The following is a 14,242-nucleotide window of genomic DNA, read 5'->3' as shown; positions in this document are numbered from 1 at the left end:
GTTGTAGGTTGCCTATTCACTCTGATGGTAGTTTCTTTTGCTGTGCAGAAGCTCTTTAGTTTAATTAGATCCCATTTGTCAATTTTGGCCGCTTACCTACAACTATCTGATCTTTGACAAACCTGAGAAAAACAAGCAATGGGGAAAGGATTCCCTATTTAATAAATGGTGCTGGGAAAACTGGCTAGCCATATGTAGAAAGCTGAAACTGGATCCCTTCCTTACACCTTATACAAAAATCAATTCAAGATGGATTAAAGATTTAAACGTTAGACCTAAAACCATAAAAACCCTAGAAGAAAACCTAGGCATTACCATTCAGGACATAGGCGTGGGCAAGGACTTCATGTCCAAAACACCAAAAGCAATGGTTACAGCTGCTTTTAAGTAGATAGCTGCTTATATGGCGTTACGTCAGTGTTGCTGAAGTGTCTTTCTAGAAGCCTATCTCCATCTGGCTTCAATAGATCTTAAAATGCCTGTCTTTTATGTGGATTAATGCATTGCTGGCATTCAGAAAGGTTAGTGGGTTAACTACTTTGAGTAATGAAATAAATAATTGAATATATAATCTAGAAAAAGCCTTAGGAATTGAGACCAAAGTCTGGTAACCTTTAATAGAGTCAAAAAAGCTCAGAGCATGAGATATTATCCATGAGCATAGGTAGAGTCAGCATGAAGATAGCAAAGGTGTAAGTAGAGGTAGCTAAAGCAGGAGGTAAGGCTCCTAACAAAGAAGATTATAGAATTTTTAAAATTCAAATATACTTGATAACATTTTTACTAATTTACTTATTTTAATTGTCAAATACAAATGTTATATATTTATCATGTACAACATGTTTTGAAGAATGTATTCATTGTGGAATGGCTAAATCAAGCTAATATATATATATATAACTTTACATATATAATTATCATTTTTTGTGGTAAGAACACTTAAAATCTATACTTCTAGCAATTTTTCAGAATACAAGGAGACAGCAGAATTTAAACAAACTGTTAACAGTTTTTGGAAATCCAGTCTTACATTTTGAAAATTGTTTAAAATTGTGTAATTATATGAGAATCTATATCATGTGTTAGTTTTATGACTATCATGTGTGAAATTTATTTTTCCTCATTAATTGAATGCAGTAGTAAACTTAGGAAATCTGTTCAATTTGCTGAATGCTTCCTCTGTACTAGGAAACCTGAACTATTCTTATAAGTTACCTGATATAGGAAATTGGAGTATTGAGCCATGTATAGGACAGTATCCCAAGCAAATTAAAGTCTAACTGAAAAAAATTAAGTCAAAATGTAACACGTACATTAAAATATCCAGAAACATAATATTCAGTATAGAAATTGTTATTACAGATGTAAGACCCTGGTATATGCATATAAGTATAGTAAAATACCATTCTTCAGTAAAATTATAAAGTAAGTCTGAGGTGCCATTTGTATATCTGAATATTGCACAATTGTTCATGTATCTGGCTCAATTGGGGATTATGGAAACTTAAATTTACATAATCATTTCCTTTAATTTAACACATTGAGTACTCCTACATTATTTTGAATTATTTCTATCTACGGAATATACTGAAACTATATCTGTGAACTTGTTTTTCAACATCTTAATTGGCACTAAATTTTTCTACTTATTTTTCACTCTTCATTCCTATGACTTTTTATGCATGTTGAAGGATGGTTTTGGTCTTTATGTTGTGGTTCATAGTATGCACATCATTTTACTGCTGACCTTTCCCTCCATTTTTCTGCTGATGGTGTTGCTGGGATGGAAAAAGGTACAAAATACGCAGGAATATGCATTAAAAGACTGGGTTCCACTTTTAGCTCTACTTGACTAAAAGAAGCATTTTTAAAAATTACTAAGAAAATAATAATTTGTTTTCATATTCCATATATTAAGCTTGTGTAGTATCCATATTACCACATTGCTACAAGTCCATATTACCACATTACTACAGCCAAACACAAACTTAAAAAACACTTAAAGTAATAGCTAACATTGTAAAGTATTAGAGTGATGTCACCAAGATGGCAGAGTAGACATTAATCCACTCATATCTTCTCACAACAATAAGAATTCTATGCCCATCCACAGTCAAAATTCTCTCTGTGGGAGCATCAATTTTCAGGTATGAGTTTGTGAAACCTTCATGGAGTCCAAAATCTTGGAGGGCTGTGTTGAGAGTATAGACCAATATACAGGTGTCTGATCCACTGACTTTGCTCCAGGATTCAAGCCCAGAAAAGTACCAATCCTTCAAGAAGCTTGGCTACATCACCTGTTTGGTCTCGAGCCTGCAACTAAAACCATTTTCTAAATGTTCAGATGGAACTGTGCACACTCATGCCTTGTGTATGGAAAGGCTTATCTGTCTGTTGACATTGGTCTCAGCAGCGAACCTGAAAGTTGACCCATAGCTCAGCTTCAGCCCCGCTCAGCTGAAGTACCCAGTCAGACTTGACTGGTTCACACAAGGACACAAAGGGAGACTTTCCCATATCTCACAGCTCTGGAGTCTGAACTTCCTTGATAATCTTGCCAACTTCTGTCCCACAGCAGATCCCTTGGGGACACAATCTTGGCCCCAGCTTCTCCTGCTTTAATTGGGGACCTATCCCATTTGTGCAGCGTCTACTTGGGAGATGCATGCCCCTCTGAGACAACAAGACTTGGCTTTCCATTCTCCATTCCACATCAGATCCTGAGGGGTCCCAGTCTCAGCTCTGGCCCCCTCACTGCAATTGGGGAACTATCTTGTCTGTCCTGAGACCTGCTGGGAGATGTGTTCTTGCCTATATCAGCAAGATGGGCTCTTCTAACCTCCAACCCACAGCAGATCCTGAGAGACACTAGCTCTAGCCCTTCCTGCTGCAATCAGCAAACTGTCCCATCTGCTCAAGGACACGTTGGGAGATGCATGCCCCTCTTAACCAATGAGATAGGGCTCTCCAGACTCTGCCCTACAGAAGATCCCAAGGGAGGGTAGTCTTAGGATTGGCCTCTCTTGCTGCAGTCAGAGAACTATCCCATTTGTTCAGGGACCTGCTGGGAGACATGCACCCATCTTAGCCAAAGTGATAGGCACACCAACCTCTCTCCTACATTAGATTCTGAAGAGCACAAGTCTCAGCTCTGGCTCCACCTGCTGCAGTTGAAGAACTACCCCACTTGTGCAAAGACCTGATGGGTGATGCAAGCTCATCTGAGCCAATGAGAAAGGTCCACAAGCCTCCTTCTCACAGCAGATCCTGAGAGGTCCCAGTCTCAACTAAAGCCTCTCTTGCTGAAGTTGGGGACCAATTCTACCTGTGCAGAGACCTTTTGGGAGGCACCCTTGTCTGGGCCACTGTGTTTCTTTTGAACTCAGATCCCTGGCCAGCATTCCCACACAGCCCCAGTGCCCTTCTTAGACCTTCCCCAGGTCCATCTGGGTTGAAAATCTTTGTCAACCATGGAGTTCTTGTGAGAATTGTGATTAGCCTGGGCTCAGAGTATCCTCTAATGCTGAGATGGCTATAGCAGTCACAGGCTCAAGGAACTCATCAATCTGCTTTGAGTCCCTGGAAGACCCTCTGAAGAAAAATAGGCACAAACAAAGCCAGACTGTGATGACTAAACACCTAATCCTTTAATGCGTAGACTTCATTGCATGGCCACAAGCATCAAGAACATACAAGGAAATATGACCACCAAACAAAATAAGGTGGCAGAGAGCAACTCTAAAGTGATGGAGATATGCAATATCTCAGACAAAAAAAAATTCAAAATAGCTGTTTTAAGGAAGCTCAATGAACTTCAAGAAAGCATTCTTAATAAATTCAGAAATTTATCATAGAATTAAATAATTCAATTATTAATTGTGGAGAGATTCAAGTAATTTAAAAAAACAAACCATGGAGCTGAAAAGTACAGTGACTGTAATAAAAATGCAATAGACAGCATCAATAGTAGAATTGATCAAACAGAAGAAAAAATCACTGTACTCAAAGATCGAATATTTGAAAATACATAGAGAAGAATAAAGAAAGAAAAATTAAAAGAAAGAAACAGAGCTTATGGGATCTATTGTACAACAAAAGAGCAAATATTTGGGTAACTGGAGTTAAAGGGGGAACTGAGAAAGACAAAGGAGAATAGAAAGCTTATTCAAAGAAATAATAACCGAAAACTTTTTAAACCTGGAGAAAGATATAAGTATCCAGGTATAGGGAAGTCAAGGGTCACCAATTAGATTCAACCCAAATAAGAATACCCCAAGGCATGGTATAGTGATACTCTCAAAAATATGACTCAAAGATAAAAAAAGGATCCTGAAAGCAATGAAAGGAAGAAACAAATAACACATGGGAAATCCAATACATCTGGCAGTAGACTTCTCAGTAGAAATCTTACAGACTGAAAAGGAGTGAGATGATATATTCAGGATGCTGAAGAAAAAGTAAAAACAATCTGTCACTGTAGCAAATCCTTCAGAAATGAAGAGAGATAAAGACTTTCCAGACCCTCCCCCCGACAAAAAATTCTGAAGGAATGTATCACTACTAGATGAGTCCTATACAAATATTAAAATGAGTCCTTTAAACTGAAATAGGATGGTAACATAATTGTTATAACGATATTTTATGCAGCATAAATTATATATTTGCTTAGAAGACTAACAGACAAAGCTATTAGAAACAATAAATAAAACAACTTATTAAGATATATGCAACTTTTAAAAAGATAATACATCATGATCAACTGGGTTTTATACCAGAGGTGCAGGGATGGTTTAACATATGCAAGTCAGTAAATGTGGTACATCACATAAACAAAATTAAAAACATATGATCATCTCGATAGATGCAGCAAAAGCATTTTATAAAATCCAGCAACACTTTATGACAAAAACCCTCAACAAATTGGCATAGAAGAGATACATCTCCAATTAATAAAAGCAATCTATGATGAACTCACAGCCAGCATCATACTGAATGGGGAAATGTTAGCATTCCTCCTGAGAACAGGGACAAAACAAGAATGCCCACTTTCACCACTTCTATTCAACATAGTTCTGGAAGTCCTAGCCAGAGCAATCAGACAAGAGAAAGTAATAAAGGGCATTCAGATTGGTAAAGAGGAAGTCAAACTGTTGCTGTTTGCCAATGATATGATCATAGAACTAGAAAACCCTAAAGACTTATCCGAAAAACTCCTAGACTTGATAAATGAAATTCAGTAAAGTATCAGAACACAATCAATGTACATCAACAACGACCAAAATGAGACTCAAATCAAGAACTCGGTCTCTTGTACAACAGCTGCAAAAAATAATAAAATGCTCAGGCATATCCTTAGCCAAGGAGGTGAAAGATCTCTACAAGGAAAACTACAACATATTGTTGAAGGAAATTATATATGACACAAACAAATGGAAACACATCCCATGCTCATAGATGGGTAGAATCAATATTGCAAAAATGACCATACTGCCCAGAGCAATCTGAAGATTCAAGGCAATTCTCATCAAAATATCATCATTCTTCACAGAACTAGAAAGAATGATCCAAAAATTTATATGGAATCAAAAAAAGGTCCCATAGAGCTAAAGCAGTACTAAGCAAAAAGAACAAATCTAGAGGCATCACATTACCTGACTTCAAATTATACTACAAGGCTGTAGCTACCAAAACAACATGGTACTGAAATGCAAAAAGGCATGTAGACCAATGAAACAGAATAGAGAACCTGGAAATAAAGCCAACTGATCTTTGACAAGGAATATATGATGAGTAAGGTTGAACACAGTAAATATGGCATGATGAATGTGATGAGCTGGAAGATATTAGAGAATTGAGGAACTGAACAGGTTCTCAATGAGAACTGAATGAGAGAACCAAATATTCTTTGACAGAAAGGTCCACACCTAGCATGAAAGGTGTAGAGAACCTTAGTAAAGAAGGAAGTGCATAGTAAACTGAATTCAGATGTTATTAGCAAGCAGAAAGAAAACCTTAGAAAGGCATAAACTTGTCATAAAGTTGGAGCTCTACTTAACTCCATTGTTCATTGCCACTATAACAGAACCTACAGTGATTGAAGTAGTCCACCAGCTCACTCCTCAGCTTCTATTGTGCTTGACTTTAAATGTCATAATAATTACAAAATCTTCTGAAATCTTCAAGTTATTTTCAATATTTTTGCTTTACAAAGTTGGTAGATTTTAGCTCTAGCAAGCTTATTCCATAAGAGGCACAATGAAGTGTGGAACATTGTTAAATTAGGAATGCTTATGACAACCTTAAAAAAAGCTCCTGGACCAGAAGTCATTGAAATAAACAGAAGAATAAAATAATTAGATTTCATAAGCTTTTCTTCTGTGTAAACTTTTTTGGATTGTTTTTCTCAACATTTGTTAGACCGTGCATTTCAAGACATATTTACAATAAGATAAGTGCTTTTAAACCATTTTTGTATGGCAGATTTTAAAATAAATTTTGGGAAGTAAGGGCAAGTCAGGGTGCATTGCAAAGTGAGAGTGGATTAGGGTAAATGTTGCTGGTTACATTTACATTAGAGGTTTTGCAAGCCTCATTAATTTGCAAAATATTTGCAAGATATGATCATGACAGCTCTGTCCAGAGTGGTCCCTTAGAATTGAAATAATGTTGCCATTATGCTCTGGAAAAATTGAATTAGCCAAGGAAAGGCTAATTTCATTTTTATTGATATTACTATAGGAAGACTTGTGCAATGTTTGAAAACACTGTAAGTGTAATTGTTTTATTTAACAATAACAGCTTAATTAATCTGTTAACTAATCAGAAATAATAAGGAAAACTAGACTATAAAATTTTCACTCATATGTAATTCCCTATTTGTTCTGGTCGAAGATGTGTATGCATATTTCCACATTTGTGTATGTTTATGTGTATGTGTCTGTGGTGTCGCTGAAAACGGTGTTCATTCTAAATTATATTCTTAGATATACAACAATTATTTACTGAAAGCGTATAATTAGGAAAACTTTGAAAAGCATAGTAGTTCTTAATAAGGCTGGCATTCAAACATTTATGCTCTATTTGTTAAAATATTGTAATAGTTGTTTTTACTATAGTGTAACTTTTGCCAGTCTAACCACTGCAACCCTTCCCCAAGGACTCCATGGGCCTCCAAACAATCCAGCAGCACCTAAAGGGTTAATACCTCAGGAGGCCTCAGGACCTCAGTCTTTCCGATTAGTGAGAGCTCTAATCTATGCTTGTTAATTTTGTGTTACCTCTGGATACAAAGATGGATATGATATGGCTCCTTCCTTCCAGGAGTTTGTATCTGGTTGTGGAAATAGATATTCATAAATTATCTCAATACAGGGTACACTCTGATGTAATAAAAATGTGAACACGGTGCTGGGTAGCATGATGAGGAGATTAATGCCAACAGTAGGGGTCTGAGAGGGATTCCTAAGAGATATTTGGTTTTATTTGGACCTTGAAGGATGAGCTGGAATTTATAAGTTATTATGCTTGGAGAGGACATTTCGGCAGAGAAAACAACCTTATCGAAAACACAGAGAAGACAGTTTCTGTAAATAATGAATATATGGGTGTGTTTGGAGGGTGTGTATATGGTGGGGAATGCAGAGTGACATACGGTTAGAAATACAGGCAGATTTTGCACGGCAGAATTTTGTTTTACTTTTTATTGTAGTGGGAGTCATTGACTATTTCTGAGGAAGCAAGAGGCATAGATCAAACAATTTTTAGAGAAAAAATCTGGAGGTAATATATAAAACAGATGGGTGGGGAGAGATAAGACATCTAAATCTGGGAAATTATTTAGGCGCTTTTGGTAATAATTTAGATCAGGTAACAATAATTTTTTGGTAAAGGTCCAGATGGTAAATATTTTATGCTTGTGAGCCATATGGTCTCTGTTACAACTACTGAACTGTGCTTTCATAGCATGAAAGCAGCCATAGACAGTACCTAAATGAACATGAGTGGCCCTGTTTCAATAAAACTTGATTTCCAAAAAAAAAAAAAAAATTGGTAGGCCAGACATGACACGCAGGCCTGTTGACCCTTGTTCTAGATCATCAGTTATCAATGTAAGCACCTTAATTTGGGTTCCCCATAAAGTACACTCTGACACAAGAATTTTAGTGCAAATAGTTTATTTGGAAAGTTATCTTAGGATACACTTTATTATATCTTCCACATATTTCTGGTATCAACAGGCTAAGTATGCTCCCATGACCAAAAAAAAAAAAAAAAAAAAATTAGCTTCAGGCAGAGAGATGCAAGAAAACATTTGTAAGCATGCAAATCATCTAATCATCTATGGAGGAGATACAGGCTGTGAACAGCATATGCTTTAGTGATTATCATGGTATTTGGGTAAGTGGGGGAAATTTTAAAAAAGGGGTGATGTTGCAATGTGTGCTTTCAAGAAGCGCCAATCAAAATTCATATGTGTCTGTAGGAGGAACATTTATTTGAAAGCCCATTTGGCGTGGAATGAAAGTTAAGAATGGCCAGTGGAAATGAAAGTTAATGGTAGCACCTGTAATCCCAGCACTTTGGGAGGCCGAGGCAGGCAGATCACCTGAGGTCAAGAGTTCAAGACTAGCCTGGCCAACCTGGCGAAACTGTCTCTACTGAAAATACAAAAATTAGCTGGGTGTGGTGGCGTGTGCCTGTAATCCCAGCTACTTGGGAGGCTGAGGTATGAGAATCACTTGAGCCCAAGCGATTCTGCGAGGTGGAGGTTGCAGTGAGCTGAGATTGTGCCATTGCACTCCGGCCTGGGTGACAAGAGAGAGACACCATCTCAAAAAAAAAAAAAAAAAAAAGAAAAAAAAAAGTTAATGGTAGGCTAAACTTCACCAATAAAAAATAGGTAGGCAGTTTCAAGAGAAATAAAAAGGTAGAACCATTCTATCACATTTTATGCTCCCTGGGGAGCAGTCTCGAAGATGGAGTTTAGCAAGCAAAATATTTATTAGGAACTGCTATTGGTATCAACTAGCCTGTGTATGGATGGGACAGGGAGAAGGGTGAAATACAATTGGGAAAGGGAGATGTTGAGCTGTGATGCAGTCCTAACAGAGACCTCAGCTGACCCTATGGGGAATGCTATAGCTAGACGACCCTTCAGAATTATCCTGAGTCGGGGCAAATGAGTCAATCCTTTATACCCCTGACAGTCATTGGAAGTTGATTAGGTTTGGGAGGACTCATGATCTTGGGAGAGGCAGTGTTCTTGAGCTGAGGAAACACTGAGAGAAGGTTGACAGCTGAATGCCATGTTCCCACAAGACCCCAGCCCCTGGGGGAATAGTTCCTGGTTGGTGCCTGACAATATCCATCACAGGTACATTTAATGATGATTGGGTATGAGGAGATGAAGGAGAAAAAAGAGGCACAAATGGCAATAGTACTGAGCAATCGTAAGGAAGGTGATACCATTAAATTAAAGAGAATTAAAACAAGGATAAAAAAAACCCAGTTATATTTTGAGATTAAAATTGTCTTTTTTGCCAACATATTTCACAAAATGAAAAAAAGTATTAAATAAGATGACCTAGACATGAAACTATGGACTCTGATTTCACAAATATAGCATTATATTACTGACAAAAGAAGCAGAACAAAACAAGCAAGGAAACATACTATGTGTGAAGTCTATTTTTCTTAAGGCCATGGCAGAAACAATTTGTTAATGATGTCATGCTTTAAGACATAATGAAAGTCAAGATTCTTTCCTTAATAACCATAAAATGACCTCTCTGATCTGCATAAAAATTATAACTTGAAGAGATAATATGACTGTTCATTATTACAAAATTAGTGTGTAACAAACTGCAGAAATGTAGTACTATGGTCTTTAGTTTACATGAAGTAGTAAAATATGGAAAATCATTTTTATTTTGCTTAGGAAGAAGTTTGTTTTGCATAAGACTAATATTTATGTGAAGATGATTAGGCCTAATTGATTAACTTGTAAATTAGTAACAACAATTCTTAAATTTAGTTTGATTGCAATAACATAGTATGATTCATAAACATAATTTAGAGAGGTTACAAAATATGGATGTTTATAATACAGAAACTCCTAATGCAATAGTAAGAAAATTAATTTGCACGTGTAAGAATTAAAGTTTGTATAATTTGGTATAACCTGTATATCATTTTCTAATAATTTGTTCTAGTTGCTTTTTAATAATCTAGATGGAACCTATATGTCTAAATTGTGTGCCTCTGGCATGAGAATTTTAAATTCCATGGGAGGATGCCACACAAATCAGCCTGATGTTCTCCAGCTGCTACTCTAAGGGCATAATATACCTTTAAAAAGAACAATTTTGTTTTGAGACAGGGTGTCACTCTTTCACCTAGGCTGGAGTATAGTGGCACAATCATGTCCCACTGCAGCCTCAGTCTCGTGGGCTCTAGCAATCCTTCAGTCTAAGTCTCCAAGGAGCTGGGACTAGAGGCACATGCCACCCCACTCGACTAAGGTTTTTTTTGTTTTTTTTTTTGTATTTTTGATACATACAGGGTCTCACTATGTTGCCCAGGCTGGTCTCGAACTCCTGAGCTCAAGGGATCCTGCCGCATCAGCCTCCCAAAGTGCTGGGATTACAGACCTGAGCCACCATGCCCAGCAAAAAAAAAAAAAAAGTTAATAACAACAAGCAGATATGTGTTTAAACTTGTAGGTCTACCTCCAGAACCACTTTCCTGTGTTATCAGTTACCTACTTCCATAGCACACTAGGTACAGTGTAGCAGTTTTGAGCTATTTTCTGACTCAGACCTGTTTCACAGCCTAAATATCCATCTATCTATTTATAGACATATGTTTATCAGAATATTAATAAACTACTTTTATATAAATAAAAATACATAAGATAGCAAAGGAAACCAATAATTTTGAAATAATGTCAAAATAAAAATGAAATGCACGTGTGACATAGGAATATATGCACACCTTAACACATTGGAAAACAACATGCAGTAAAAAGTCTTATAATTTCTACAATATTGAAACAGTAATGCATATCTCAATACATATGACACTACTGTTACATGATAAAAATACTTCTGATGTTTACTGGTGACATAGTCATTGATGCTTACCACTCTTGGGATTCATTGTCCACATTCAGATTTGAAGGAAATAAAGCATTTCAGTTAGAATTTAGTGAAAACACAAATTTTATTTTTTGATCCAATTCTTTAGCCTTTCCCAACCCCTTAAATTCTATACATTGGCCTTCTGGATGTTCGTGGCTACTAGGTTAAAAACCCACAGCTGGCCCTTCTCTATTGCCTTCTGCTGGAGCTACAACTGTGGTGAGTTTGATATTGGCAAGTCAGGGCAGTGGCCCCGCTGCACGGTCCACTTCAATGAAATCCTTTCCCTGAGGGCACTCCCTTTAATGTAAGCGAGGCCAAATGGTAAAGGAATGTAAATGCCAGAACAAGAACCTGAGACTTTAATTCATAGACGTTTTTCAGGCTTTGATACTTTTCTGATAGCATGCCGCCGTGATCCAAGCAATGGTTTAGTCTTATAACTTTGTTGGTGGTAAATAGGATGGCTTAAAGCAGAGGTGGTAATTGGGTAAGGCACGGGGAGGAAGTATGAGTGGAGTTAGGATATTACTGTCATTGTTCTCTCTCAACAATGAAAAGTAATTTGACGATCAGTGTCACGTATTACCAAAACTTGAGTACAGAATTTGGTTCATAGAGTCAAAGCTTTCACTGATGTTTCCAAACCAGATAAATATGAAAGCTGTTGTAATGCACACAGAAGCAGGGAAATGAGAAAGAAAAACATAACTGGGAGGGCCATATGTCTTTGATTTGAAATGTTCCCCATTTGATATTTTGGCTGAGAAAATTTCCAACCATCACTTGTTAATCTTGAATTGAAATTCTGGGTGGAAGACTGAGCTAGACATCTCAGTTGGGAGCTACAGGGAACAAGCAGCTATTTGGATTTGTGAGGGTGGTAAGACACCTGAGGGACAATGTGCAGAGGAATGCTACATAAAAGTGGGGGCAAAGGAGTTGTGAAGGAAGATCTTGAAACACAGGAAATAGAGTATTGTTATCAGGTATCTGGTAAAGAGGGAATCAGTCCCCTGCCACTTACACGCTCTTGTTTTCCATGGCTTTACTTTCATCTTTATATATAGTACAAATTCCATATCGGTTCTGTTGTTTATGTATTTCATGTTCGTTTAGACTAGATTAAGCATCATGTTCACCAATTTTTTTCTCAACATGGTTTTTGAATTTCACACTTTCTTTATTGAGGATGTTCTTTAAATGTGCTTTTAGTGAGGGTATATTGGTGGCATATTGTCTTTATTTTAGTTTGTCTGAAAATATTTTTATTTTACCCTTGTTCTTGAAATGTAGTCTCACTGGATATAGAATTTGAAATTGATAATTTATCTTTGGCAGTATGATTCCACTGCTCTTTGGTTTGCATTGTGGCTTTTATTGGATTTCAATCTAACTGTTCTTTCTTTCCATATTTTCTTTATAGTTTAAAAAAAAATTTTCTCTTTGATTTTGGTGTTTTGCAGTTTCACTCCCAAACACACATATAAGCACAAACACTCACAAACACAATTGGGATTAATTAGGCTATTGAATCTGAGAATTGGTGTCTTTCCCTGTTTCTGGAAATTTCTCACGTTTTATCTTTTTGATATTATCACTCCTCCATTTTTCTATTTCCTCCTTTGGAATCCAGATTAAATATATTTAGATCATTTTAGTCTATCTCCTTAAGTCTTTTATCTCTGTTTTATATTTATTAATTTCTTTGTGTTTCTGTGTTGAATTCTGATTTTTTTTTCCAAATGCTCCTTTTTTTCTAACTATGTCTCTCTTCAATAGTCTTTAATTTGCTGACTGACTAGGCCATTTATTTGTAATTTTTATAGTTTGTCATTATTAGAAATTCTCATATGTAATTTCTTCCAGACAAGATTTACATTTGTATCTGCCAGAGCTGTTAGCACCACTTTCAACTAAATAATTACAGTAGGGTTTTTGAGGCCTCAGGTATAATATGAATTGTGGGCTCAGATCCACATGGGTATGAGGGTTTTCACCTTAACCTTTGTCTCATGATTCCCACATGTAGCCCTTAAAAATCAAGACTCCATCCAGGCCACGGTAGAGTTGCAGATACACCAAAGAAAATATCAACTCTAGTACTCCCTGACTTTTGTGGATTCACCCTTTTATAGTTCCCTACATTTTAAAAAGTGGTTTTGTGTGTGTGTGTGTGTGTGTGCGCGCACGTGCATGTGTGTTGAATGTAAAATTTTCAGATGTATTTAACTGGGATAAGATTCTCTGAACATCCTTTTCAGCATATTGCCAGAAAAGGCTGGCACTAACTTATTTTAAACAAAATTTACCTCACTGTGAACTTCTGCCATGGATTTAACTTAAACATAAGACATCATAATTATCTCTTATGAGTGACTTCTAGATAACATTGCGAACTTTTAATTTTTGAATTATTCTCTTGGTTCACTAGTGACATTTTATTTGTGACCCCTCAAGAAATTATATAAACTGAAGAAGGATCATCAAGTAATAGACTGTCTTTCTGTTGCCTATGATGTTGATTGAAGTGCAACAGGGAAATGCCATAAGTATCATTTATTAAATTGTGATTTCTTTAGATGTAAGAACAAAATTCAAGTTATAAGTATTTAATATACTGATCATGGCCTGATGTCCTAAAATTATCTCTGAACGTCACACAACAAAAATATTTTCATGTGCATGTACTTACAATAAGTCATTAGACATTACGGAACACTGCAGGGACTCAGATTCATGCAGTTACCAAGGTGATTTTAACTTTGTTTACTCCACATTAAAAAAAAATGCTGAGAACCCATGTTAAAGGTGGTTTCCACTTGTATCAGTATATTTAGTCTTTACCCTGCACATTCATAATAGTCTGAAATTCTCTCTTATTATTCATGACCCTTAAGAGTAACAAATAGTCATTTAAGCTGGTAGCTCCAGAAAATAAGTAACAGTGATCAATTTTAACATAATCAAACAATACCTTGTATTTTTGTTCAATAGCAGCTGTAAGTGCTTTACTTGCTGAAAAGTGACTGTATTCATTTAGTTCAGCACAACTGTGAATTATAGCTAAGACACATCCTAAAAATTTGCAATTCAGAAGTTAG

This window comes from Pan troglodytes, chromosome X (genome assembly GCF_028858775.2).
Source record: "Pan troglodytes isolate AG18354 chromosome X, NHGRI_mPanTro3-v2.0_pri, whole genome shotgun sequence".
Taxonomy (NCBI): Eukaryota; Metazoa; Chordata; class Mammalia; order Primates; family Hominidae; genus Pan; species Pan troglodytes.
Note: the sequence above shows the minus strand (reverse complement) of the source record.